Genomic DNA, 14,421 nt, shown 5'->3' with positions numbered 1-14,421 from the left:
AGCAGCAGGGTCATCCATCAATGTACCACAGCACCCCTCTCGCGGGACTATTGCTGCAACAAGTGCGTGGTGGCAAGTCCCTAAGAAAAGTCCCACTGTCGATGAGTCATTCAATCAAGCATTTGCCCCGGTAGTGACACTGCCTTCATTAGATCAATTTAATGTAATTGTAACTGTTCATGAATTCTTGACTATAATCATTTCACTTGGATATTAGGGTACATAATAGTTGCTGGATATAAAAGTAGTTTTGTACCCTGATGAACAATGGTGGTCTACATTGACAACCATACATTTGATGTCATCCTAATCCTCTATGCCATTAATATTAGGCTGCTCTAAACTATAAATACCATCCATTTAAATAGCTCCAGCTTATTTGAAGTGTGCATAATTACTAAATAGATAGCCAACTTGGGTATTCAACATCTTTAAGGCCTCAACATCACTAACCAGTGCTTGACTTGAGCAGGAGCTCAGTACTGGCACCTAAAATGTTCTACTGCTTGAGATCCTGTTCCTCTTATAGAATATTAGCTCAAAAGTATTGTGGAGCTCTTGCACCTAAATATAAACAGTACCGGCACCCAACATGAGTACCGACACCTATTTCAGTCCAAGTCAAGCACTGTCACTAACCCAAATGGTCTCCACTTGATGTTTAATTGTATTTCAGAGCTCTTTCCAATCGCTTTGATCTCTTTCAGATTTACAGTAGGGTACTGACCTCTGCCTGCAGGGGCTGGAAGGAGTCGCATTCAAAACCGCAAAGCTTTGACTGTCCTGTTTTGAAAGGTGTTTGGACTGGGTTAAAGGGGTGGTGTTGTCCTGAGTTAAAGGGACAGTGTTGGCTGGGGTTAAAGGGGCAGTTTTGTCCTGGGTTAGAGGGGAAGGATTGGACTGGGTTAAAATAACAATGTAGTTCTGGGTTAGTGGGACAGTGTTGGACTTTTTTAAAGGGGCAGCGTTGTCCTGACGGGGCTGGGTCAGATGGAGAGTGTTATAGTAGGGATAGTTAGGGGGGTTGGTAGTTAGCGGGTAGTGGTGGGCTAGACTAGGTGGGCAGTGTTGGCCTGGGTTGGGGTGGCAGTGTTGGCCTGGGTTGGGGTGGCAGTGTTGTGCTGGGCTGGGTTAGGGAGTAATGTTGGGCTGGGTAAGGGGGCAGTGTTTGGACTAGAGCCCTGCACTTAGTAGTGGAGGCACAGCCTGAGAAAGTGCATCACTGCGGGATCTAAAATTAGCTCCTCTCATAGTCCCCAGTAGAAATGTGTGTAAACTAAAGACCCCACCAAATATAGTGCAGGCCGCCTAATCCTGATCCAGTTACAAGTGTTCAAATTGCTGTGTCTCAGGGTCGGACTCAACAATAACTACCTGAGAGAGGGTTACAGTGTGTGTCTGTGTGTGTGTGTGTGTGGGTGTGTGTCCGCGTGTGTTCATGTCGCTATCCTTTCTATCCTACGTGTCTGAACAATGTGGAGATCGTGGGCATCATTCACACCTCAGTGTTTGAATCACACACGTCTCATCCCCTTCTTGGAGTCATCTGTTGCCAAGTGTGTCCTCATGCTCAAAGAATGCATCTGGCCTGATGAGGAGGGGAGGCTGAAACTGATAGCCGTCAACATCTGAAACTCATAGCCAGCATGCACGCTCAGCAGAATATAACCAGGGGGGTAATTCACTTTTGATTTATACAGTGTATTTGTGTTTTAGTTGTAGTGAATTGACAGGAGGAACATTGTGACATGTTTATTATTCCTAGTGAATACCTCACAGCCAGTAAAGGGTCACTGGAGGGTAACCCGATGCGTGTAAATGCAATTGGGACCCGGCCATAATTGCCATTGGATCCAAGCACAATGTTTGTGTTAAAGTCTGCCCAGTGCATGTCTCATTATTGTAGGTTAATTTGCATGGTTAGGTTCATGACTACAGATTGCCTGTCGGATTATCTCTCTCATAGCTTCTTGTCAGTCAGATAAGAGTTACTCTTTTTTATTATTTTGTTTGTAATTTACTAATCTGCATTCACTACTAACGTAACTCAATTTCTCATCAGTAACACTTGATTGAGCTTGTCTTCAAAGTGTATTATCTCTCCTCTCTCTTTTCCTCTCTCTCTCACATCTCAGAGAGAATATAGTAGACGGTTGCTGTCAAAAAGTGATTGATGGGCTTTGCTGTGTCCTGTGTTTGACCCTGTTAATGACATCCTGTCCAGATGTTCTCACACTATCCAGTGAGTGCTTATGTAACTTGATAGTGCAGCTGTTCCTTTGAAGTAAAGCACCTGTTTGAAATCAAATGTAACGTCCTGGTGATTGATGTGTGGTGTAGTGACCTTGTTAAACTTAAATAAAAATGTGCTTGAACATTTGAAAGAGTTGGGCATTTTTGTAGTGAATGGGGAGGCCTGAGTTTGAAGTGTTTGAACAGTTGAAACAGTTAGAATTTTTTTTTGTGAACTTATGGAGCTGCTGTGTAGTGAGCTTGTGACCCCTTGTAGAATGAAAAAGTAATTTCCTGGGGAGGTCTGCCTGAGTATAAGTAAGTGTTAGACTTGTCCTGTGACAAGTAAAGTGTAGTATTGTCCTATGACAAGTCTAGCCCAGATAAACCACATAAAACTCTATAGAAAACATGTCTCCTAGACCAATTCTAGGTGTATTGTGTCCTTCATGTCTGGGACATAATGACAAAACCATTGAGGCCCTTCTTTGTGATTTTACATTTTAGTCATTTAGCAGACGCTCTTATCCAGAGCGACTTACAGTTAGTGAGTGCATAATATTTTTTTTCCATACATTTTTTCATACTGGCCCCCCGTGGGAATCGAACCCACAACCCTGGCGTTGCAAGCGCCATGCTCTACCAACTGAGCTACAGTTGCACCTAACTGATGCACCTGATTGTTTTAATGTTGTGATTGATATGAGTGAAGGCCATATTGGACGATTCAACAGTGAACATTTTCACACACAGCTGCCTCAACAACCTTTTTCAGCCATAAAATGTGTTTTGCATGAGAGAATGGCTTAAGATAAGACTTGCTCTATGTCAGATCGAACAGGCCCTGAGTGGAACATCCTCGCCTGGGTACACATTGGAAGAGGAAGTCTGCGGGCGAGATAATTTGAAAGCCATACAAATCTCTTCAGTGGGATATAGTCCAGACTCCAAAGTGACAATTTTAGGTTGTTCTGAATTCAATAGCGCAAATGCCACCAAATCGGTTAGTTCGTATGTATTTTCAAAAGCATGCACAGAGGTAAACTACTTTGTGCCTGTCTGTAGCTTCAGCTGGAAACATTATTTTAAAGTGCTTGATATGATGAAACAAGTGCAAAAAAAAAATCACCATCGTGAACATTTAATACGATGGTCCATTCTGTCCTCAAGACAAAACTTGGGTTTAACGTCAAGAAGGCTGATCTATCCTGGAAAATAAAACGTACTAAATCTGGAAGGCCATGGAGATCCAGCATGGTAGAGTCCATGTCTGGGGCTCTCACAACTTGAAGACGGTGATTTGGAGACTGATGGGGGCTTCGGGTTACAATAGAACCCAGAAAAGGATGAAAATGCTGATTCTTCTTTTTCTCTAAGAAAGGATTTTTTTAAAATTATACATATAAACATGTATTGTGTAGTAATGTGTAGTATTGTTATATAATAATATGTATGATTTATATAAAGAAGAAAAATAAGGGGTTTACCTTCATTGAATGACAGCTCTCCCTCTGTCTCTCCCTCTGTGTGTGTGTGTGTGTGTGTGTGTGTGTGTGTGTGTTTGTGTGTGTGTGTGTGTGTGTGTGTGTGTATGTGTGTGTGTGTGTGTGTGTTTGTGTGTGTGTGAGAGGCCTGGTGTCAGTTACAAGCAGAGAGAGCGAGAGAGAGAGAACCCTGAGCAAAACCTTATTTTCTAAGAATACATTTAAAAAACAGTCTTTCCTACAACAACAAAACTATTATACATATAAACATGTATTGTGTAGTATTGTTTAATAATAATATTTATGATTTATATAAAGTTCAAAAATAAAAAAAGATTTAAAATGAAAATTGTATTTACCTTCAATAAATGACAGCTCTCCCTCTGTCTCTCCCTATGTGTGTGTGTTTGTGTGTGTGTGAGTGTGTGTGTGTGTGTTTGTGTGTGTGTGTGTGTGTGTGTTTGTGTGTGTGTGTGTTTGTGTGTGTGTGTGTGTGTGTGTGTGTGTGAGGCCTGGTGTCAGGTTACATGCAGAGAGAGAGAGAGAGAAAAACGTATTTTCTAAGAATACATTTAAAAAACAGTCTTTCCAACAAAAATAATAATTATACATATAAACATTTTATTGGGTATTAAAGTGTAGTATTGTTTAATAACATGTATGATTTATATAAAAGTTTAGTAAAAAAACAGTGTGATAGTTTTAATATTGCATAGTACACTTTTTAATAATTGTGTAATATGTAGGCATTTCGATAGTAAAATTTTTCAAGAAAATAAAAAGGGTTTTCAACAGAAAATGTACTTTACCTTTAATTAATTAAATATCTCTGCCTGGGCCCTTGCACAACAGGTCACTATATGTACATAAGGGTACCCCCAAACAACTGCTTGAAAACAGTTGTTTGGGGCATCCTGAGATATCCGGGGTGCGTCCGAGGATGGAATGTAAGGTGTATGTCTCAGTCAATCACACCCTCCTCTTTGAAAGGGTCATTGTAAAGATGGGCCTCTTTTAATGCTGACTTAAACAGATCATTTTACCCCTTTTACTGCATTGGGCTAAATCAGGGGCACACAGAGTGTTTCTTGGTAGTCTTAAACAAATCTACTGTGGAACAAAAGTATACACCTCACACACATGGTTATGGGCTTAAAAAATAAGACACCAGTAACATGTTAGTTATAGTTTAAATACTTCACAGAAGACTGAAATGTAACAAAACGCCTATTGTGTTTATTGAGCTGTACACTGAGATGCTCAGTTGGTCAATATTCCCCTCCAGTGATTTCCCAGATTAATACATGGGTCATTCTACAGATTCGGTGACATTTCAGTATTGTCAGTGTCCCAAGATGTACTAGTGTTATAACTTGTCAGAACATTTATCAAACTACACTTAAATTACAACATTTCAAAGTTTTACATGTTTTTAATATGGAGTAGAGAATATGATTTTAAACAGAGATGAATTTCAATACTTATATGTTTGCTTTTCTTAGGAGTATTAAGAATTTCGCCTGTCCCTATTGACCATCATGCAAATGGCGTGACTCATTTTGAGTACACAGTGTTAAATAATAATGCTTTTTTTTGTTAAATTAATTGTATATGCCCCCTTATTATGCATAATCCATTTTCTCAGCATAAGACATTTTATTTTCTGAGAAATTCAGGCTTTTACCCCTGTCCTTGTATTTCTTTCAACCCCGTAACGCAACAATACCCCCACTCACAATTAAATAATGGTTTGATCCTGTGGACATCATTTATGAGGAAGTGACATCATACAAGTCTTCAGAGAAGCCTGGTGTGACAAGTGGTAAGCTGCTCTCTCACTTTTTTATAAATATTTCATGTTTTTAAGCACATATGGGCTTTGTCAATCTCAAGTATTCAACTCTGTTGGGGGGGGGGGATTCATAGTTAAGATTTTACCAAGAATTGTTTTTATAGCTATGAAGTATAACAATGTCTTTTGTTGAATAAGGCCATGTGGCACACTGCTAGCTGCTAGCATCCCGAATTAGCAACAGATTAGCACAAAATCTTCAACCCTGTCACATTCAACCCCATCACATTTTTCAATGTTACGGGATTGAATGGCTGTTACAGGGTTGAATAGCTGTTAAATCTTAGCAATATTTAATGTATATTGCTTAATACCAATCATATTTTCTTGTTGAATGTTTGTTGTTTACGGTTTTACAGTATCAACTAAAAGTACGAGGAATTTTTGAAAATAATAACTTTAAAAAAGTGACAATTAATTTGTTCTCTCTCCTATATACATTGACATATTTAGGAGTATTATCTGCAAGTTCATGTTCATTTTACTACATAGTGATTAAAAGGATACAATATTTAGTCTTGAAGAGTAAGCAGGTCATTGACTTGACCTTGACCTACAATTTCAGATTCAACAATGGAAAAAACAGCAGCAGAAAGGAAACACACATAGAGAGGAAGGTGAGGGACATCCGCGCGCCGGTGGTCAGGTAATTCTCCTGGAAATGTAAGATCTTTAAGACACGAGGTGGTGGTGGTCATGGACACACAATCAACAGAAAATAAAGTTTTGTTGCTTTAAAGCATAATTTGGTAATGCATAAAAAGACTAGAGAATGTAAATGAAGACTAGTCTAAAAGACATACAGTATACTGCCTTGGCAACTGGTGCGTGAGGGATCCCATGTGCAGGTCAAATGCATGTGCTGTGCTGGACCAAATAGGTACTTCTGGCCACTTCTTGATGATATCCTGTGGTATCCATTTGAGGACATCTTGGAACACATTGATCCCCCTAAACCGGTGACTTCTAGGCACATGGAAATACAGAAGGAAGTGTGGGCTAGGCTCTCTCAGTAAAAATGGTGAACAAACTGTAGGCTTACCTATAGGTTATTAATGTTAAGATGTTTGCTTAATGTTCAAACATTCAAACAACACAGACATTCCTGCCATTACTCTGGATATTTCTATGAAATCAATGAAATGTTGTAACTGTTGTTAGTTTATTAATGTGTTTTAATCTGTCTAGATTTCATCTTGATTGTTTAAACTTTAAAAGCTATGTTGACAGTAGTTTAAAATGTTAAAAAATGGCAACATGTGACCTATATAGGTTATCAATGTTAAGATGTTTGCTCAATGTTCAAACAGACTCCTGCCATTATCAGATGGATATTTTTATGAAATCAATGAAATGTTGTTACTGTTATTAGTTCATTAATGTGTTTTACTCTGTCTAGCTTTCATCTAGATTCTTTAGATTTTAAAAGCTATGTTGACAGTAGGTTTAAAAATGTTTAAAATGTTTAAAAAATGGCAACATGTTAGTGATCTCAAAAGATAAAACATATGACACGTGATGCTTTTCACTCAACCCTGTTACATGATTTTCAACCCTGTTGCGGTGCATTCATCCCTGTTACGAGATTATTTTTTTACATTTTTGTATTAAATACACAAAATATAACATCAATAGTGTTTTTATTGTGTGTATTAAATCAGGGTAAATAAGGCTATGTCAATTTTGTCAGGAATTACGCAGCATTCTTGCACATTTCTTGCGAAAATGTGGAGTTAGATTAGAAATTTCTTCATCGTAAACTGGAAAGGATGGTGCTGGTCAGTTTTTCTTGATTTTCTCTTTAATTACAATATGCCATTATTTACAAGGGACATCTAAACTGTGAGATTATGCCAGAAGCTGATCTCAAGCTTATTGGAAAAATGAATAGTTGAATAACAAAATGACTGTGACGGGGTTGAATTAAATTGGGACTTGTTTGAGAAAATAATACAGAATAATAACTTAATACTCTACATTGAGATGGGAAAAGGTATTTTCTATCAAGTACACACATTACATTGTCACATCAAATAAAAAAAAGCTTAAGATTTTAATGTTCATTGTTTCATCCTCCTCAATCACAAAAGGCACCGAATCTGTAGAATGACCCACATATCATTCTTAAATAATATATATCTATATACAAATATCACATTGAATATTCAACTCACCTTCAAAAAGCTCCATGAGGAAGAAAGGATTCCCAGATTATCTTTTAGATGTTATGTCTTCATGCTGTTCTGGGCTGATGGCTGTTGTAGAGGGGAGGGGCATTTGAGTGAGTTGGGGCCTTTTATGGCCCTGCCTCTGGGAGCCTATCAACTTGTGACATGATGAGAGAGTGAAAGAGGGCCTACCTGTAAGGTATTTTGTGATATTTTGTTCTACAAACACACTTCTATTTGAAGAGATGTTTGACCGTTCAGGGACCTAATCTCAACCACTCATGAAAACATGACAAATTATTGTCTACAGTAAATATTATGAATTTGGTCATAAAAATGCTTTTTGACAATTTATATGCATGAAAATAAATATGCTTAAAAAATATGACATTTTTGAGAGATTTTTGGACACTATAGGCGGCTTCCTAGGCCTTGTTATCGATAAATGTCTATAAAGATAGATTGGTATAAGATATCTGCTCCATTTTTGGGGCCCATGTTGACAAGATGTTGGGAAATCACTGGAGGGGAATATTGACAAACTGAGCATCTCAGTGTACAGCTCAATAAACACAATAGGCGTTTTGTTACATTTCAGTCTTCTGTGAAGTATTTAAACTGTATCTGACATGTTACTGGTGTCTTATTTTTTAAGCCCATAACCATGTGTGTGAGGTGTATACTTTTGTTCCACAGTAGATTTGTTTAAGACTACCAAGAAACACTGTGTGCCCCTGATTTAGCCCAATGCAGTAAAAGGTTGTTAAGGGGTAAAATGATCTGTTTAAGTCAGCATTTAAAGAGGCCCATCTTGACAATGACCCTTTCAAAGAGGAAGGTGAGATTGACTGAGACAAACACCTTACATTCCATCCTCGGAAGCCCCCCGGACATCTCAGGATGCCCCAAACAGCTGTTTTCAAGCAGTTGTTTGGGGGTACCCTTATGTACAGTCGTGGTCAAACGTTTTGAGAATGACACAAGTATTGGTCTTCACAAAGTTCGCTGCTTCAGTGTTATGAGATAGTTTTGTCAGATGTTACTATGGTATACTGAAGTATAATTACAAGCATTCCATAAGTGTCAAAGGCTTTTATGGACAATTACATTAAGTCTATGCAGAGAGTCAATATTTGCATTGTTGACCCTTATTTTTCAAGACCTCTGCAATCCGCCCTGGCATGCTGTCAATTAACTTCTGGGCCACATCCTGACTGATGGCAGCCCATTCTTGCATAATCAATGCTTGGAGTTTATCAGAATTTGTGGGTTTTTGTTTGACCACCCGCCTCTTGAGGATCGACCACAAGTTCTCAATGGGATTAAGGTCTGGGGAGTTTCCTGGCCATTACCCAAAATGTCGATGTTTTGTTCCCTGAGCCACTTAGTTATCACTTTTGCCTTATGGCAAGGTGCTCCATCATGCTGGAAAAGGCATTGGTCGTCACCAAACTGTTCTTGGATGGTTGGGAGAAGTTGCTCTCGGAGGATGTGTTGGTACCATTCTTTATTCATGGCTGTGTTCTTAGGCAAAATTGTGAGTGAGCCCACTCCCTTGGCTGAGAAGCAACCCCACACATGAATGGTCTCAGGATGCTTTACTGTTGGCATGACACAGGACTGATGGTAGCGCTCACCTTGTCTTCTCGGGCAAGGTGTTTTCCGGATGCCCCAAACAATCGGAAAGGGGATTCATCAGAGAAATGACTTTACCCCAGTCCTCAGCAGTCCAATCCCTGTACCTTTTGCAGAATATCAGTCTGTCCCTGATGTTTTTCCTGGAGAGAAGTGGCATCTTTGCTGCCATTCTTGACACCAGGCCATCCTCCAAAAGTCTTCGCCTCACTGTGCGTGCAGATGCACTCACACCTGCCTGCTGCCATTCCTGAGCAAGCTCTGCACTGGTGGTGCCCCGATCCCGCAGCTGAATCAACTTTAGGAGATGATCCTGGCGCTTGCTGGACTTTCTTGGGTGCCCTGATGCCTTCTTCACAACAATTGAACCTCTCTCCTTGAAGTTCTTGATGATCCGAAAAATGGTTGATTTAGGTGCAATCTTACTAGCAGCAATATTCTTGCATGTGAAGCCCTTTTTGTGCAAAGCAATGATGATGACACGTGTTTCCTTGCAGGTAACCATGGTTAACAGAGGAAGAAGAATGATTTCAAGCACCACCCTCCTTTTAAAGCTTCCAGTCTGTTATTTTAACTCAATCAGCATGACAGAGTGATCTCCAGCCTTGTCCTCGTCAACACTCTCACCTGTGTTAACGAGATAATCACTGACATGATTTGAGGTGGTCCTTTTGTGGCAGGGCTGAAATGCAGTGGAAATGTTTTTTGGGGATTAAGTTCATTTTCATGGCAAAGAGGGACTTTGCAATTAATTGCAATTCATCTGATCACTCTTCATGACATTCTGGAGTATATGCAAATTGCCATCATCAAAACTGAGGCAGCAGACTTTGTGAAAATTAGTATTTGTGTCATTCTCAAAACTTTTGACCACGACTGTACATATAGTGACCTAGTGATTATACAGTTGAAGTCAGAAGTTTACATACACCTTAGCCAAATACATTTAAAAGTTTTTCACAATTTCTGACACTTAATCCTAGTAAAAAAATCCCTCTTTTAGGTCAGTTAGGATCATCATTTTATTTTAAGAATGTGAAATGTCAGAATAATAGTAGAGAGAATAATTTATTTAAGCTTTTATTTATTTCATCACATTCCCAGTGGGTCAGAAGTTTACATACACTCAATTAGTATTTGGTAGCATTGCCTTTAAATTGTTTAACTTGGGTCAAACGTTTTGGGTAGCCTTCCACAAGCTTCCCACAATAAGTTGGGTGAATTTTGGCCCATTCCTCCTGACAGAGCTGGTGTAACTGAGTCAGGTTTGTTGGCCTCCTTGCTCGCACATGCTTTTTCAGTTCTGCCCACAAACTTTCTATAGAATTGAGGTCAGGGCTTTGTGATAGCCACTCCAATACCTTGACTTTGTTGTCCTTAAGCCATTTTGCCACAACTTTGGAAGTATGCTTGGGGTCATTGTCCATTTGGAAGACCCATTTGCGACCAAGCTTTAACTTCCTGACTGATGTCTTGAGTTGTTGCTTCAATATATCCACATAATTTTCCTTCCTCATGATGCCATCTATTTTGTGAAGGGCACCAGTCCATCCTGCAGCAAAGCACCCCCACAGCATGATGCTGCCACCCCCGTGCTTCACGGTTGGGATGGTGTTCTTCGGCTTGCAAGCGTCCCCCTTTTTCCTCCAAACATAACGATGGTCATTATGGCCAAGCAGTTCTATATTTGTTTCATCAGACCAGAGGACATTTCTCCAAAAAGTACGATCTTTGTCTCCATGTGCAGTTGAAAACCGTAGTCTGGCTTTTTTATGGCGGTTTTGGAGCAGTGGCTTCTTCTTTGCTGAGGGGCCTTTCAGGTTATGTCGATATAGGAATCGTTTTACTGTGGATATAGATACTTTTGTACCTGTTTCCTCCAGCATCTTCACAATGTCCTTTGCTGTTGTTCTGGGATTGATTTGCACTTTTCTCACCAAAGTACGTTCATCTCTAGGAGACAGAACACATCTCCTTCCTGAGCGCTATGACGGCTGTGTGGTCCCATGGTGTTTATACTTGCGTACTATTGTTTGTACAGATAAACATGGTACCTTCAGGCATTTGGAAATGGCTCCCAAGGATGAACCAGACTTGTGGAGGTCTAAAATTCTTTTTCTGAGGTCTTGGCTGATTTATTTTGATTTTCCTATGATGTCAAGCAAAGAGGCACTGAGTTTGAAGGTAGGCGTTGAAATACATCCACAGGTACACCTCCAATTGACTCAAATTATGTCAATTAGCCTGTCAGAAGCTTCTAAGACCATGACATCATTTTCTGGAATTTTCCAAGCTATTTAAAGGCACAGTCAACTTAGTGTATGTAAACTTCTGACCCACTGGAATTGTGATACAGTGAATTATAAGTGAAATAATCTGTCTGTAAACAATTGTTGGAAAAATTACTTGTGTCATGCACAAAGTAGATGTCCTACCCGACTTGCCAAAACTATAGTTTGTTAACAAGAAATGTGTGGAGTGGTTGAAAAACGAGTTTTAATGACTCCAGCCTAAGTGTATGTAAACTTCCGACTTCAACTCTATGTATAATCATTATTTCTGTTGGAAAGACTGTTTTTAAATGCATTCTTAGAAAATAAGGTTTTGCTCAGGGATCTCTCTCTCTCTCTCTGCTTGTAACTGACACCAGGCCTCACACACACACACACACACACACACACACACACACACACACACACACACACACACACACACACACACACGCAGAGGGAGAGACAGAGGGAGAGCTGTCATTCATTGAAGGTAAATACAATTTTATTTTAAAACCCCTTATTTTTCTTCTTTATATGAATCATACATATTATTATTAAACAATACTACATATGACTACACAATACATGTTTATATGTATACTTTTTTTTACATTCCATTCTTAGAGAAAATGAAGAATCAGCATTTTCATCCTTTTGTACCCCGACACCCCCATCAGTCTCCAAATCACCGTCTTCATGCTTTTGAAAATACATACAGTGGGGGAAAAAAGTATTTAGTCAGCCACCAATTGTGCAAGTTCTCCCACTTAAAAAGATGAGAGAGGCCTGTAATTTTCATCATAGGTACACGTCAACTATGACAGACAAAATGAGGAAAACAAATCCAGAAAATCACATTGTAGGATTTTTTATGAATTTATTTGCAAATTATGGTGGAAAATAAGTATTTGGTCAATAACAAAAGTTTCTCAATACTTTGTTATATACCCTTTGTTGGCAATGACACAGGTCAAACGTTTTATGTAAGTCTTCACAAGGTTTTCACACACTGTTGCTGGTATTTTGGCCCATTCCTCCATGCAGATCTCCTCTAGAGCAGTGATGTTTTGGGGCTGTCGCTGGGCAACACGGACTTTCAACTCCCTCCAAAGATTTTCTATGGGGTTGAGATCTGGAGACTGAATAGGCCACTCCAGGACCTTGAAATGCTTCTTACGAAGCCACTCCTTCGTTGCCCGGGCGGTGTGTTTGGGATCATTGTCATGCTGAAAGACCCAGCCACGTTTCATCTTCAATGCCCTTGCTGATGGAAGGAGGTTTTCACTCAAAATCTCACGATACATGGCCCCATTCATTCTTTCCTTTACACGGATCAGTCGTCCTGGTCCCTTTGCAGAAAAAAGCCCCAAAGCATGATGTTTCCACCCCCCAGCTTCACAGTAGGTATGGTGTACTTTGGATGCAACTCAGCATTCTTTGTCCTCCAAACACGACTGAGTTGAGTTTTTACCAAAAAGTTATATTTTGGTTTCATCTGACCATATGACATTCTCCCAATCCTCTTCTGGATCATCCAAATGCACTCTAGCAAACTTCAGACAGGCCTGGACATGTACTGGCTTAAGCAGGGGGACACGTCTGGCACTGCAGGATTTGAGTCCCCTGGCGGCGTAGTGTGTTACTGATGGTAGGCTTTGTTACTTTGGTCCCAGCTCTCTGCAGGTCATTCACTAGGTCCCCCAGTGTGGTTCTGGGATTTTTGCTCACCGTTCTTGTGATCATTTTGACCCCACTGGGTGAGATCTTGCGTGGAGCCCCAGATCGAGGGAGATTATCAGTGGTCTTGTATGTCTTCCATTTCCTAATAATTGCTCCCACAGTTGATTTCTTCAAACCAAGCTGCTTACCTATTGCAGATTCAGTCTTCCAAGCCTGGTGCAGGTCTACAATTTTGTTTCTGGTTTCCTTTGACAGCTCTTTGGTCTTGGCCATAGTGGAGTTTGGAGTGTGACTTTTTGAGGTTGTGGACAGGTGTCTTTTATACTGATAACAAGTTCAAACAGGTGCCATTAATACAGGTAACGAGTGGAGGACAGAGGAGCCTCTTAAAGAAGAAGTTATAGGTCTGTGAGAGCCAGAAATCTTGCTTGTTTGTAGGTGACCAAATACTTATTTTCCACCATAATTTGCAAATAAATTCATAAAAAATCCTACAGTGTGATTTTCTGGATTTTTTCTCAATTTGTCTGTCATAGTTGACATGTACCTATGATGAAAATTACAGGCCTCTCTCATCTTTTTAAGTGGGAGAACTTGCACAATTGGTGGCTGACTAAATACTTTTTTCCCCCCACTGTATGCACTAAGAGATTTGATGGCATTTGTGCTATTGAATTCAGAACAACCTAAAATCGTCACTTTGGTGTCTGGACTACATGCTACTGAAGAAATTTGTATGGCTTTCAAATAATCTTGCCCGCAGACTTCCTCTCCCAATGCGTACCCAGGAAAGGATGTTCCACTGAGGGCCTGTTCGATCTGACATAGAGCAAGTATTTTGTTAAGCCATTCTCTCATGCGAAACGCAGGAGAAAAAGGTTGTTGAGGCAGCTGTGTGTGAAAATCTTCACTGTTGAATCGTCCAATATGGCCTTCACTCATATCAATCACAACATTAAAACAATCAGGTGCAGCACAAAGAAGGGTCTCGATGGTTTTGTCATTGTGTCCCAGACATGAAGGACACACTACACCTAGAATTGGTCTAGGAGACATGTTTTCTGTAGAGTTTTGTGTGGTTTATCTGTGCTAGACTT

The sequence above is a fragment of the Coregonus clupeaformis genome, chromosome 34 (genome assembly GCF_020615455.1).
Source record: "Coregonus clupeaformis isolate EN_2021a chromosome 34, ASM2061545v1, whole genome shotgun sequence".
In the NCBI taxonomy this organism is placed as follows: Eukaryota; Metazoa; Chordata; class Actinopteri; order Salmoniformes; family Salmonidae; genus Coregonus; species Coregonus clupeaformis.
The sequence above is the reverse complement of the archived record's forward strand: the minus strand, read 5'-3'. Positions refer to the sequence as shown.